Source organism: Brachycentrus maculatus, unplaced genomic scaffold, assembly GCF_059751285.1.
Source record: "Brachycentrus maculatus isolate JH-2025_06_01 unplaced genomic scaffold, ASM5975128v1 h1tg000123l, whole genome shotgun sequence".
In the NCBI taxonomy this organism is placed as follows: Eukaryota; Metazoa; Arthropoda; class Insecta; order Trichoptera; family Brachycentridae; genus Brachycentrus; species Brachycentrus maculatus.
The window spans coordinates 401,445-418,614 of NW_028280876.1; the positions used below are offsets into that span (position 1 = coordinate 401,445).

Sequence of the window (17,170 nt, forward strand, 5' to 3'; positions counted from 1 at the left end):
TCGGATTTTCTCACTTAGACTTTTTCATGAATTTATATATTTTTTGGCATTTAAACATAGTTTCAATTGGAGAAAGCTTTTAAATTTTCAGATGCACCATTGAAATTACAGCTTTATTATTTAACTTAAACTTATTTATTATTATTTAAAGCATTATTATTTTTTTCTTAGCATCAAAACTTTATTTTAATTGAAGAATACTAAAGCTTTTTCCAACATTATAAATTTTGTGAAATTTCCATCAAAATTACAGTAAGCATTTAAAAGGATTTTTTTATTGCATCTAAAGAAAACGTCTTTCAAAAACAAAAGCAATGTGGATTTTCAATAACGGATAGAATGGTGCACATTACACAAGAGTTTAACAAGTGATAACAAAAGCCAGACCATTACCAAGTCGTAAGCCCAGGAATGCTCCAACTCCATATTTTTTATTAAATATATAAATATACATACCAATCATCAACTTTAACTCCTTTGTACACATAATAGCTTCAATAATTTGTTTTTTAGGTGTATCAATTTGAGATGAAATATATATATATATATATATATATATATATATATATATATATATATATATATATATATATATACATATATATATATATATATATATATATATATATATATATATATATATATATATATATATATATATATATTTATATATATATATATATATATATATATATATATATATATATATATATATATATATATATATATATATATATATATATATATATATATATATATATATATATATATATATATATATATATATATATATATATATGTATAAGTGTGTGTGTGTGTAAATTTCATCTCAAATTGATGTATTTAAAAAATATATTTTAAAAGTTATTTTGTGTACAAAGGAGTTAACATGATTGGCATGTCAAGTTTCATTCCTGGTGAGACAACTGATAAGGGTAAATCGATTAAACATATATTTGTTAGCGAAAAGAAAACAAATCATGTGTGTTTTGAAAGAAAAAAAAGATGATACTTAGAAGCTTTATTATAAATTATTGTACTTGATATATCGGTCGAATTCGCTTTGTATCACGTATGTTTTAATATCACTCACACATAAATATAGATGTCACAATATGTTTTTAGAGTATTATTATCGATACTAAGTTTAAAATCCAACATCGCTCAAAAAACATGAGTGATAAACCAGAAGATGCTGTAACGAGTCACACAGAATATTTGGCCATTTTAAAGACATATTCCTCTTTATTATTATTAATTAATATAGACAACATTTTAAGTGTGTCCAAATACATGCTAATATAAGAGTTTCTGCTTAATAAAAAGCTTCTTTACATCTCACCAATAGATGTCTCTAGTGAGGTTTTAGTGATTCATGAACAAGGTTTCTAAATTGGTTCATAAATATAGAACTTCCAAGAATTTGAGAAGTGTGGTTGTCAATAATGGGTAGAATTGGTGAATGTTACACGTGTGTAAAGTGATCACTTAAACCAGCCTATGACGGTCGTAAGCCCCGTAAATGCCCAGACTTCCATATTCTTCTTCATCTTTGATGAGATGTCAAAAAATAATATAATTAATATAGAAGTTGTATCAAATGTGTTATGAAGATGGTTATGTACTTCTGTGATTAAATTTATTTATCTATGATAACACTTTTTAAGCCGTCCATACCTATTGCCCCACCCTGTGTTCATAATTAAATAATACAAAATTTAAATGAAAACATGTGTAGTTGTTAAAATAAGTCGTACCTACATTAATAAATACAAAGTGGTATTTTACAAATGTTACATATTTTTTGTATTTAAATCATGTTATTCCACAAAGTTAATGCCAAATCAATCATTAATGTCTAAATAATGCCATATTTTTTAAGCCTCTTAGTACGTACTTATACGTACTCATCAATCCATCAGGAAATACTCAAAGAGAATTGACGTATTTTATGATCTATTTACTTTTTAGCCATTACTGTATATTCTGCTAAATAAAATTAATATTTATCAAGTGCGCACAAAGCTGATATGAATGACGTCGTTATTCAAAGCGATGCCGATGTTTGTATTTGGATAATCACTCACTGAAACAGCAAATAATAATCATGCATAAAATAATATTTTGCGTACAGTTGCGTTAAAAAGTGTTATCCATTTTACTGTACTGAAATTAAATTAAATTAATCAAATTTTTGTATTCAATTTGAAAAAGGTTTACTGAAATAATCTTACTTGTTTTCAAAAAATACTCTGAAAGCAAAATGACCATAACTGTAATTTCCATAAAAAGGTTTGTTTTTTTTTTCATTTATTTGAGTATTTAAAAAATCCAAAAAAAAATACTAATGAAATAAAATAACTTCATTAATAGATTTGGCAGTCTCTTTTTGGTAATATCTATTCATTTTTAATTATAATTTTACTTGGAAAATACCACTTTTTGTTACAATCTAAAAATTTTACGTATTACGGTATTTGAAAATGATGCGGAATGCATCGAAAAATTTGTCGCAAAAAATTTTAAGATTTCAAAAAATAATGGTGTTTACCAAGCATTCTAAAAAAACCCTCATCCACAACTGATACTGCATAGGGCACTGCATCATATAAACGCAGTGTTATCTTCTCGTTAATACATGAAAGAAAAGTGATCAGCCCTCCGCTTCAGGTACCAGTCCGAGATAATATTGAATAAATATTTGAGTAAAAAAAATCACTTATATTTATTTGACCCCCCCTCTGGGAATCGAACCCGGGACCATTGGTATGGTAGGCGAGCGTGCTGACCATTACGCTACGGAGGCGGACAAAACCAAGTGTAACATAAAGTAAAAGTGTATTTATAATTGGGCTTACAAAAATAAGGGAGAATATTTTCTTACTGACTGAAAAAGAGGTTCTTTTTATTAGCTAATATAATGTTGTTTTTTTATCATTACCTTTGAAAAGTATACATGAATATTTTAAATATTATCATAAAAGCTATCAATCACACTCTCTTCCATATTTATATTTTATAACCTCGCTTCAAGTGCTCGCTTCACGGAAAGTTATAGAATATTCTACCTCTATAGGGAAATATTTGTACTAAAAATTACAACGCAGCTTTTATTTCTCGATAAATTTTCTTCCATTCACGCTATTGTCTTGTCACAGTGTAGCGGTGGCCTTCTTTACCTTTATTTTACAAAATTATCGCGTTTGATCTTGTTGACGCCAGTCATAAATTGCGACCAATGTTTACGAAAGCAAGCTGAACTAAAGTAAAAGTATTGAAGTATTAGGGATGTGCCTAATATTAAAACATAATTGAGTGGCATGAACAAGATTTGTTTTTTTATACTTATAAGTTGCTTTAGAAAAATCTCCTTTGTTTTAATGTACAGGGATTTATAATGATTAAAGAAAACACTTGTTTTTTACCACTTTAATTTTATTATAGACTATAATAAAACTCAAGTGGTAAAAAACAAGTGTATTCTTTAATCATTGTAACATGTCTTACCACAATGTTAATGCCTAAACAATAAATAAAAAGTAAAATCTTTACTTTTTTACTCATAGTTTTACTAAGTTAATACCACTATTTCTTAAAATCTACTGTGACATGTGTTTCGATGCATGCCGCATCATTTTCAAATACCGTATGTGAAGCTAATTCCAAATTTTAGAGTTGGGTCCTTAGGACGTTGAAGGTTGAAGAAGGAGTAGGAGCTGTTTCTTATTTCTCCTAACTCTAAAATATGGAATAAGCTTCACATACGGTATTTGAAAATGATGCGGAATGCATCGAAACACGTGTCGCAGTAGATTTTAAGAAAAAGTGGTATTTACAAAGTAAAACTTTAATTAAAAAAGGTAAATTATTTACTCTCTTACATTTTCTTCCTGAAATGATATTTTACGTGTTATTTTTTTATTTAATAAGAAATTGAAAGATAGCAGATGTTTTGTCTGAAAAATTTAACAGAACGGATAGGAATAAAACGAGTGGAGTTTTTCTGAGAATTAAACTACCCATAAAAAAACCTTTTTTTACACATATGTATATTGGTTTCAAACTTTTGGGACCTGATAATGTACCAAAAGCATAATGATTATTTACTACTCATGATTACGTATATAATGACAAATTTGTTGGAATAGGGAAAGCTTTTATTTCGAATAAGGTTTGAATCTTTGAATAAATTAACTTAAACCAGCATATGACGGTCGTAAGCCCTGTAAACGCCCAGACTTTCGAATAGTGTTGAGACACCTTCAAATTCTATTGTTTTCATAAAATGATATTTTCTTTTCGCAACGACAGTTCTTCGATAACTTACGGGGCAGCTTATTTTCCATCGTTCAAAAATTACTCAGCATTCGCAATGTCCCTTATTTGATTTTTTTCCGGCGAAGCCTTTTTCTAATATCACAATGCTTTTCCTTTTGCAACGTTCTTAGGGAATTCCCTTCTGACAAACGACATATATCAAGATATTGACAATCAGAGAATCCGGCTAATGGAACCTTCGAATAACGGATCGAACAAAACCCCCAGCGATCTGATCTCCATACGAACTGTTTCATACGCAACAATAAATTTCATTGTATTTTCCGTGGAGTTAGACAGAGTAGCAACAACTAAGGGTAGATTTGGCACTTTTCAATAGTTGAAACACCTTTTACGCGTTTAAAACATTTTTTTCTGAAGTAAGCTTATATTACAACTATTTATTATTATATTAACTTTTATTTACACTTATGTAATAAACATCATCTTTATATGGTAGGTATATATATTCAAACCTCTTTATAGTAAACAAAAAATAATTTTAAATTCTTTCAGACTCTTTCAGACTCTTCATTCTTCATACATTCAGGCATCTCATCATACATTTTTACACCCTTATACATTAAACAATTTTGCGACTAAGTTTTTTCAACAATAGCTGTCTTATTTTATCCTTTTTTCTGGTAATATATTCATGACAAATTTTGTTTAAAACTATTTTATCCTGAAAATATTTAAGTGATTTATCATTAAAAAATGTTCAAAGATTAAGATTAAATTTAAGCTAGATAACCAATTTAATTTTTGTCTAATTTTTTCTACAAAATTATATATTTTATTCTTAAGAACTATTCTCATTGCTTTGTTTTGAATAATTTCTATTTTATTTAAATTTCCTTCATTTGTCAAAAATTATATTGTTGAGCAGTTATCTATTTGTGGAATAATGAAATAAATAAAATAAAAACTTAACCAAAATTTGTACACTTTATATGATTTTTGTTAATTATTAATTGATAAAAAAAGAGGTTGTTTATTTTACTAATTTTTTTTATTAACATGACTGCAAGTTAGAATAATGCCATTCAGTAAATGAACCAGTTGTTAAATAATTTTTAAAATTTATTAAATTAATTTTATCGATATAAAGATTTTTTGTTATTTCTTTAATAGCTAATACAATTCAAAGAGCCCATAAAAATATTATAAATATTCATGAACCTTGCACGCCTTAATACATATGTTTTCCATTACCATACTGTATATAACCGGATTTTAGTTTCTAATTGTTGGTTGGTTGTAACATGTTTCTTCAACATTCACATTTCATGACATACTAATTTAACCCTTCTTCTACATTTATTTTAAAAGCTGTCAACCGTATTTTACTGAAATTATTATCTAATCAAGCTAAAAATATTTCAAACAAAACTAAAAGCTTTTCTAAGTTAGCTATCAGTTTTTTTATGTTTCTCGCGAAACCTCATTAATCTCTATCGGATTTAAGGAAGTATTTAAAATTTAAGCAAAGGCAACTCTACAAATAATATAGAGAAACAATATTATTATTTCTCCTTTTCCCATCACGTAATTCGTCCATTAGGGTTGATTGTTCGCAGAATATCCCTTTGAGTGAGGGTGAAAGATAAATGAAGGAAGGGATGATAATTCGTAATTGAAGATTCTACTAAAAATAAATAAATTAGACTTCCAAGCAGTCACAGAATACTAAGTGAAAATAACAATCAAATACGAAAATAATTTGGTTGGTCTCCGTACTTTAATTATCTCGATTAAACACTTGTATAAAATCACTCATTGAACCGTGTATAATATTTCATTTCATGTAGTAAATGCCGAATCAATAAATAAAACGATTATCGTGCATTTGGCTACTGTGAATGACGTTCAGGGTTCGAATCCTGAAAAAAATACAGATTTCTTAACAAAGAACGTCATTTGAGTGTCGTGAACTCGGACTACATATAAATTTTTCCTTTATGTATATATATGTATATATATATATATATATATATATTTATATATATATATATTTATATATATATATATATATATATATATATATATATATATATATATATATATATATATATATATATATATACATATATATATATATATATATATATGTATATATATATATATGTATATTTATTTATAAATATATATATATATATATATATATATATATATATATATATATATATATATATATATATATATATATATAAAAAATACAGATTTCTTAACAAAGAACGTCATTTGAGTGTCGTGAACTCGGACTACATATAAATTTTTCCTTTATGTATATATATGTATATATATATATATTTATATATATATATTTATATATATATATATATATATATATATATATATATATATATATATATATATATATATATATATATATGTATATTTATTTATATATATATATATATATATATATATATATATATATATATATATATACATATTAGAATATCCTTAAATAATGAAGGAAAAAAGCTCTCTTTTGATAAAAACAACTGGTTTACGTTTTAATTTATAACTGGGATATTATTTTCACATATTAATTACTAGACTTACCTGGGAATGTGTTTTATGGATCAGAAATCTAAAACAGAGGTCGGAAATATAGTAATACATCAATTAAAAATATTATTCGACTGTTTTTCAAAAAAACAGTATCTTTCACCATAAATTGTTTAAATATGAAGAACACTACTGACATAATTAATTTTGATTAATTTAAGAATTCGATCGTTTGCAAACTCTTTAAAGCAAAAAAGGATACACAGTTCCACTTATGATTGAAATACAAAAAAGAGATAACACATCACATAAAAATATATTTTTCTCCCTCAGCGACCAGCTTTGATTTAAGTTGAACATTGACATTATATTCCCTACTTCTTATTTTAAAAGAATGGAATAATCAAAATCAATTATTAAATATTCTACTTTTAAGAATATATTCTATATTCGGTCCATAAGGTCAATACAGCTTCCACATCGCTCACTCCTTTCAAGAACGTCATAAATCAAAAATCGTCAATTTTCAGTTGTGCATGTTTTCGGAATGCCCAGAAAATGTACTATATCCCAGCAAAAGAGGCATATTTTTAACTTAATATTTACCCGCTACAGGGTAGAAAGTGTTGTTTTTGCATTTTGAAGAAAAGGTATTGTTTAATTATTTTTTTAAATATACTTGATATTTTTCAAATGGAGAAAAAACCTTCAGGTTTTATTTAAAAAGATGTGTTGCAAAGTAAAAACTTCAATAAGTGGCTTGATATTTATTTTTAATACATTTTATTATATTTTTAAACTTTAAAAACGTTCTCCTGAAAAAACAAGTATTTTGATTTATGACGTTCTTGAAAGGAGTGAGCGATATGTCAAAACCGTATGCCTCAATATATTTCTTACAATTTAAACATTATATATATTCATTAGACTGAATCATGGCTCTTTTATGTATTAGATTACCTGTGATTGCTTTGAACCCTTCAAATAATTATTTCGCAAACCTTAAAATCAAACTGATTTCTTATTCATGTTCACTCGAGCAGTCCCTTTAGACTCCTACCTATCCCTCTAGTGTTCTCAACTCATTTCTGAAGCTTACCGTTTGTCAACTCAATAAATATGTCAACTACTATATCCATCTCAATCTACGCGAAACCCAAGGGACACGATAGTCGACTTCGTGCAGTTGAGAAAAATGTTATATAATATATACAAACAAGTAATATGGTTTGATCTTTTTTATAGTTGATATATCTCAAGGTAAATAGAATATGTAATAATTTACAATTATAGGATCAGTTTCCTTGTAGCGACTACCGCACGCGGTGAATGTTTCTATCTTTGAGTAGATAGAGGGATTTTTTCATTAAATAATGTTGAAACACGTGTGATATTTATTATGTGAAATATTTTAATTGTAACTAACTAACTAACTACCATCACGCCGCTTCTCCGCAGGTGTAGGCAGAATGAATCAAACACCACATCACCCTTTGTCTTTGTCTTTGCAAACATTTTTCGCCTCTTCTACATTCATGCATCTCCTCATACATACCCGCCGATTATTACGACTCCTGACCCGGCCGCTTTCAAGTATTTGACATACCTGATTGTGCCAAGATTTCCTCGGTCTTCTTTTGCTTCTTTTTTCAACTACATTCGCCTCACAAATTTGTTTAACCGTTCTTTCCTAACTCATATTTCACATTAAAATCATTTTTTAACCCTTGTTCTTTAAAAGCTTTAAAATATATATATGTATGTTTTACGATTCAACAGTTAAAATACATGAAAATCATCCGTCCGCGTTTTTGTTGAATTTAACGCAAAAATATTTCTCAAATCTATTTTATGAATGTTATGGATTATGACTTTTATAACATCATAGTTAAAGGATTTATGCTCCAAATGCCAATTTGCGTGTGAAAAACAATACGATTTTTCATTTCTTGTCAAAATGATTTCATCCATTATTTTGTACAGATATTTTTCGATATTTGATGAACGCTGCGCAAAATAATATCCGTTTAATTGGAGTAAGCTTCAATTTTTTTTTTAAAGTAAAGGTGCCGCCCCTATGGGCAAAATTTTTAAATCTTTCAAATAATATTTAACATACGAAAGGAATTCAAGACAGTGGCATAAGAAAAAAATGCAAAGATGCAAGTAGGCTAATTCCACATAAAAACAGGCCACAAGGCCTACAGCGAAAAGAAAAAGAAGATATTAAAAAAAAATTGTGTATGAATATATATATATATATATATATATATATATATATATATATATATATATATATATATATATATATATATATATATATATATATATATATATATATATATATATATATATATATATATATATATATATATATATATATATATATATATATATATATATATATATATATATATATATATATATATATATATATATATATATATATATATATATATATATATATATATATATATATATATATATATATATATATATATATATATATATATATATATATATATATATATATATATATATATATATATATATATATATATATATATATATATATATATATATATATATATATATATATATATATATATATATATATATATATATATATATATATATATATTGTATATATGTATGTACAAACATCCACATTCTTTCTTATAAAAAAGATAGATGCTTCATCCTAAGTTGACACATATACATAATATAATATACCTTGTGAGAAATATCGTTTCGATTTGCTGATCCCTGATCCAGTATATATTTAAGATATTTTCTTGTTCACATTGTTCAATTATTTAAAAACCTTTTTTCTTACCTTGCTTTGTTTTATCTGTCCTCATCTCAAACGTTCGGAGATCGTCAAATATTTGCCACCAATTTCACTAAATTATTTCACTTTTTTCATCGCTCGTCGTTAACCAAACAAGCCTAAGAGAATTCTCGAGAAACTGTTAAATCTACAAAATAAGACAAAGGAAGACAGAAACGTAAACTGTGCAAAGAGAGCATTAAAATGTATTACTTCTTCTTCTTCTTTTTCTTCTTCTTCTTCTTCTTCTTCTTCTTTTAGGACTAGGCCCTGTCATTCTCGGGTCGCTCCTGGGAGGCGGAAGACCAGCTATCTTTATCTTTAGCTACCAGTCTTTCATCGTTTAGGTGGTCTTCCTGGGGGTCTGATCCCGCCTATGCTGCTATCCGATGCCACCCTCACCACTCGATCCGAACTTGCTCTTCTCACATGATCTCTCTAGAAACGTCTTCTATCTCTTCCCCATCGCACAACATCTTCAACATCGCAGATTTTTCTTAATGTTTTTTTTTTATATTGGTTCACAAAATTAAAAAAAAAAAAAAAAACACCATAGCTTACGTCAGTGTTCCGCAAAATTTTTCTGTTCAAGGTACACCTGCCCAATCGAGAAATTTTAGACGTCAGTACACCAAAGATAAAAACAAAGTTTATTTATTATTGATTATGTAATTATTAAAATTAATATAATTCGTTAACATATCCGCCTCCGTAGTGTAATGGTCAGCACGCTCGGTTACCGTTCTGGAGGTCCCGGGTTCGATTCCCAGGGGGGGGTCCAATAAATATAAGTGAGTTTTTCACTCTAATATTTATTCAATATTACCCTGGACTGGTACCTGAAGCGGAGGGCTGATCACATTTCCTTCACGTGTAAACGATCAAGATAACACTGCGTTTATATGAAACAGTGCCCTATGCACCATTGGAGTGCGGATAAGGGTTTTTATTTTTATTATTATTATTTCACATATCGCTCACTCCTTTCAAGAACGTCATAAATCAAAAAATGTGATTTTTCAGGAGAACGTTTTTAGAGTTTAAAAATATAACGCAATGCATTAAAAATAAATATTTAGCCATTTATGGAACTTTTTACTGTGCAACAGGTCTTTTGGGTACGATCTGAAGGTTTTTTCTCTATTTGAAAAATATTTAGTATATTTAAAAAAATAATTAAACAATACCTTTTATTCAAAATGCAAAAACAACACTTTCTGCCCTGTAGGATTTTGTTAATAAAATACAACTTAGTAGACTCAAAAAATCTGTGTTTGATTTTAAATTTCATAAATTTCTAATGCTTCATTATCTAAATTACATACCATCTCAAAATGTAACTTATTTATTTATTTATTCATCTTTTATCCAAACCTTGATGTAAAGAATTTAAGCCACTATGATTCAGATTTTATTTATATTTAATCATACAAATTATCACAAATTACAATTTACCATATAAAGGCCACACTGAGTTTTCCTATGCCAAAAGTACATTTCACAATACTAATTTGTAAAATTGTACAAAAAAAATGTTTTGTTTTTTACATACAATCAAAGAAGACATGGCCCAATAATGTGATATATTTTGCACCTACCTACCTTCACTATGCATTTATGATTACATATTTTATATTTTAATTGTTTAACACCATTATTGTATAGTGGTATTTACCAAGATAGATTTAATTTTTTATAAATATGTACTCGTATATTGCTACAAAGTGACTGTTTAATTAATTAGTGAAGTTCTTTTATATCAGCAACGTTGTAGAAATAAAACATACAAATCCGACAAGTTAAACCAGTATTATTTATTTAAATATCAATATTCAGCTTATCAAATTTGTCTCTTGAAAATTACACTCAAAGCATTTTGTTTTATTACCTCCAGAAAAAAGCATTACATTTTTTTCTTTAATTTAAAAAAATCCTCTCAAAAATTATCTTTTCTTTAAATAATAATATCACGTAAATACAAGGCTTGTTGACTTAAGTTTAACTTACTGAGTCAACCACACGAGTCAATTAATTGTAGCTTTTGTCGAGATCATACAAACTTTAGAAGATGTACAAAAAAGTACTGATATAATCACTCCTCCTGGCTCCATCTCAATTTATCGTCTTTTTAGACTGTTGGAGTCAGCTCTCGTCATCTTCATATTGTAGGTCCTTCTTTCATTTACAACTTCGCCTAGATCATGCCTTCGAATCATGTTATCTTTCTGTAGTATCCATGAATTTTTTGATCTTCATCTAGATGTCTTTTATGGAAGATCCATGGCGATCGCCTGGTTTACAGAATAATCAGGTTCTCTACGTCCTATGTGCCCATACCATCTCGATTGCCTTATGATATATTATGTAAAGCTCCCACTATATTCCCGGATCTGATGCAGGAAACATTTGCTTCCTCTCACCCTCACATGCAAACAAAACTTCAGGAACAGGGTAAATAGGATGGCTAGTAATTAAAAATGTGCTCTGTAAACGCTTGTTTCTGAATACAAACAAATAGTTTTATATTGCATAAACCTCCCTTAATATACACAGCCACCCACAGATCCACTCCCTATCTTTAAAATAGAGTGACCTAGTTGGATATTAATAACATTTTCAACCATATTTATTCAACCGCCCTTTAACTAGCGTGGCGTTGTCAATATTGTATAATATTTTCCCTTTTTCAAATGAAAATAAATATTTTGAAGAATAAAATTACTCTAGTTGGATTTTTATAACATTTTCAACCAATGGTCGTCAGCCCCATAAATGCCCAGACTTCTATACTCTTCTTCATCTTTAATGAGATGTCAACAAACAATATGGAAATAACCCATGTATTTGGAGATTATCCAGGTTTTGTGAACAAGTATTTGGACACACTCAAAATGTTGTAAATAAATTATCTGGTCAAATTTAAGCTGAAATTATAAAAATGAAAACGATATTTTCTGGCGTTTCTCACGTATGTGATTATAATCCAAGATTCGTACCTCACATACTAATATAAGAGTTTCTGCTCAGTAAAAAGCTTCTTTTCATCTCACTAATACATGTCTTAAGTGAAGTTCTAGTGCTTCAAGAATAATGTTTGAATAATGTTAACAATCATGTATAGAATTTGTGAATGTTACACGTGTGTAAAGTCATCACTTAAACCAGCCTATGACGGTCGTCAGCCCCGTAAATGCCCAGACTTCCATATGATTCTTCAAGCGTGATGAGATGTCAAAAAATAATTTGAAATAAAACTCAGTAAAAGGTATAATACAAGTGCTTAATTTTTAATAATAAAAATAACTCTTGCTTCTCTCAGGTTTCATCGTTATCGTTTGAATAGTATTGGAGTATACAAGTACGTTCATTCCTTTTTATATACAAAGATTATTCTAGCTTGCTCTTAAAAGATCCGGGAGTTGTATACTTGATTTGGGAATACTCAATACTTCCTTCCGTCAACTCTATTAGAATAAATAACATATTTATTTCGAATGTCACAAAAAATTACATACTCTGGATAGTATAATGTAGTCTTCCAATTTATCCTATTACGCTCTCAAAAGTAGGAATATAAGGCCAAAGGTGCTTTAGTATAGAGATCATATTGCCTTGAATCTAAATTTTTGGGACATTAACCCTTTTTAGTTAAACGATATCTTCCATTGTGTTTTTTTTTCTAAAAATCTAAAAATTATCAAATAATCTTAAATTATTCCAAAATAAGATATGAAAATTTTTCCCTCTTAGAATTGAAAAATGGCGGTGAAGTTGAACGATTGAGATAATACAATAAAAAAATAGCTTACCAAATAACCATGACGTCGCTTCCCCAAACATTCTTCGCCTCTTTCACATTCTTACATCTTCTTATATATACCTGCCGATTAGATTAATGTATTTTCATTAATTGATTAGGCAGTCACTGTGGTAAAATCTATCCATTTTTAATTAATGTTTTACTTAGTTAATACCACTTTTCTTATATACTTAGTAAATAGTGGTATTTACTAAGTAAAACATTAATTAAAAATGGAAAGATTAATGTAGATTAAATGATTTATTTTTACTGTCCTTAAAGTCAGTTAATTATTGTAATTGTTTTTTTTTTATCTATTCACCTCTTATTTTATTTTATTTTTATTATTATATGAATAAATAAAACCCTAATCCGCACCCCAATGGTGCATAGGGCACTGTTTCATATTAATGCAGTGTTATCTTGATCGTTTACACATGAAGGAAAGGTGATCAGCCCTCCGCTACAGGTACCAGTCCATGGTAATATTTAATAAATATTACAGTGAAAAAATCACTTATATTTATTTTACCCCCTTGGGAATCGAATCCGTGACCTCCAGAACGGTAGCCGAGCGTGCTGACCATTACACTACGGAGGCTGACATTTTTTTTATTACAATGTATTTATTTTTAAAAGCCAAAATTAATCACATATGAGTGGAAGCTTATCAGAATTTGAAAAAAAAATTCATTTCATTCTGCTGTATCAAATTCATCCAATGGAATCTAGGCCATAAGCTTATCGATATATAAAGGTATTGGGAATAAATCGGATATTCAAGTTTCAAAAAAATATTCAAATTAAATTCTAAAGTTATTTTAATCCCCTATCGAGGTTTGAATATTTAATTTCTGGCGAAATTGTGTTGTGTAAAAATAAAATTATTTATTTCATTACTCTATTTTGAACATAAAAGAGATAATGCTGTATTTCATTACGGCAAATTTAAATTACATAGAAACTAGTCAATAAGTATTGTAGATAGTTTTTTTGTGACATCTCATCAAAGATGAATAAGAATATGGAAGTCTGGGCATTTACGGGGCAAAAATATTATGAAAATTAACTCCTATAATTGGAGATAATCCAGATTTGTGAACAAGTATTTGGACACACTCAAAATGTTATTGTAGATAGCTTGGATTACCGTTTTCATAAAAAAAACATTCCAGAAACAACATATTTATTGTAACTGCAGACAGTTGGTAGAATTCCATATTGAATTGTTGGGTAATATATCCTAAATTAAACACGGTTATTGCATTGAATTCCACATTTATTTACATATATGATAACCTGTGACGTCCGCCTCCGTAGTGTAATGGTCAGTACGCTCGGCTACCGTTTTGGAGGTCCCGGGTTCGATTCCCAGGGGGGGTAAAATAAATATAAGTGATTTTTTCACTGTAATATTTATTCAATATTACCATGGACTGGTACCTGAAGCGGAGGGCTGATCACCTTTCCTTCATGTGTAAACGATTGAGATAACACTGCGTTAATATGACACAGTGCCTTATGCACCATTGGGGTGCGGATAAGGGTTTTATTATTGTTTATTATTAATCTGTGACGCATTTTGTCTTATTAAGACATTATCAAACAGAGTGTTACGTTATTTTATACATTATTTTTAAGAAATTTTAACATGGATGATGAAGAATAAATGTCGAGAATTCCATATTCTTCTTCATCTTTGTTGAGATGTCAAAAAATTTTAGAAAATGTAATTGAAACACATATAAATAATTTTTCAAAAACGATCTGGAAAACGCTTTTTCAACCATTTAGGACATTGGTATATGATAACATCGTCGATCATTTTTATCTGCGTTTTGTTATTTTATTCTACCTGTCATGTCAAGATATTTCCTACTTATGTCATATGTGTATCGAAACATTAATCTGAAAGGATATAAATAATAAAAATGATGGATTAGCCTCGTCAATATAAACGTTTTTATTGAAGAAGATATTTATAGTAGGTAGGTACATTATAGTAGATATTAACGGGGACATGTTACACATTACTCTGAAATCGTACGTTATATCGAATATTTTCCAACGGAATGTCGTATTAGTTTATTTAAAGACAATGTTCCCGAAACATTTTTTTTTTATTTCAAACGTACATTTTTTTTACTATATGTATTACGGCTCTTTAGGCATGGCCTGTGTTGAACCGAAATATTTACATGTTAATACAATAATTTATTTTATTCTTTTTTTTTAATTATAAGATTATATATACATTACATACAATAGATACAGAAACAATTTACTGTATTAAGGTTTTGCAATAAAATAAGAGATGAGTTCTTACCTTATCTATTTTATTCCAGAAGAGTTACATTACATTCTAATTTACAACATTTTGAGTGTGTCCAAATACTCGTTCACAAAATCTGGATTATCTCCAATTACAGGAGTTATTTTCATATTATTTTATGACATCTCATCAAAGATGAAGAAGAATATGGAAGTCAAATTATCTGGTCAAATTATAAGCTTAAATAATAAAAATGAAAATGGTATTTTCTGGCGTTTCTCATGTGTGTGATTTTAATCCAGGATTTGGACCTCACATACTAATATAAGAGTTTCTGCTTAATAAAAAGCTTCTTTACATCTCACCAATAGATGTCTCTAGTGAAGTTCTAGTGATTCAAGAACAAGGTTTCTAAATTGGTTCATATATAAAGAACTTCCAAGAATTTGAGTAGTGTGGTTGTCAATAATGGGTAGAATTGGTGAATGTTACACGCGTGTAAAATGATCACTTAAACCAGCCGATGACGGTCGTCAGCCCCGTAAATGCCCAGACTTCCATATTCTACATTCCAATTCGTAAAGAGTCGTAAATTCGTATAAGATTTGATTTTTACTATATTTTTATTTTATTATTAAGCCTCTACTTGTTAACAAGTAATTCTAGCTCTAATAAACAAAATACATTGTAACAACAATAAATAAGGGATATTACAAGAGATGGGGATAGTGGAAAAAAACAATACAACAACTATAATAATAACAAAAATATAAAATAAATTAAATGAAAAAAAAACTCTGTACATGAATTCTTATAAGTAAATAAATTTTGTCGGGTTGCGGTTCCGTGGTTAGTGTCACGGACTCTTGAGTCGGAGTTACTATGCTCAAACCCACCCAACCACAATTTGATACCATTTTAATAATGATCCGCTTATGCTCTCAGAAATAGTAATAAAATTTAAACATTTTTGTACTCATTTTAAATATCGTAGTCATACAGGAGAAAGTGACCAAGTGCATTTTGTAACAAAAACGTATTCATTGACTATTTCGTATTTGACTAGCTTAATATTGCCCTGAAAAAATCCCAAAGTGATTTTAAACTTGGAGGTATATATATTGACTTGTTAAAAATAACCAACTACATTGATGTTTATTTTCTTGCCAAGCAAAATTGACTTAAATGGCCCTCCTGAACATTTTACGTTTTGGTAGTTGGTCACATTCTCCTGTACGCCTACGATATATAAAATTGAGCAATACATTAAGATTTTGACGTACGTTTTCTATTTACAATATTTTGAGTGTGTCCAAATATTTACTTGTTCACAAATCTGTTTTTTTTCCACTTCGGAGTTAATTTCACTTTTTTTTTCATCTTAACATCGATCTGTAAGTACCCAGACTTCAATATTCTTCTTCATCTATATTGA

General features: G+C 28.2%; 1 protein-coding gene across 1 annotated transcript in view; it reads left to right on the plus strand.

Moving 5' to 3' along the window:
• LOC148309460 (zwei Ig domain protein zig-8-like) overlaps positions 1-17,170 on the plus strand; it is a 132,395-nt gene that overhangs the window by 50,771 nt on the left and 64,454 nt on the right. The gene's annotated exons all lie outside the window — the stretch shown is intronic.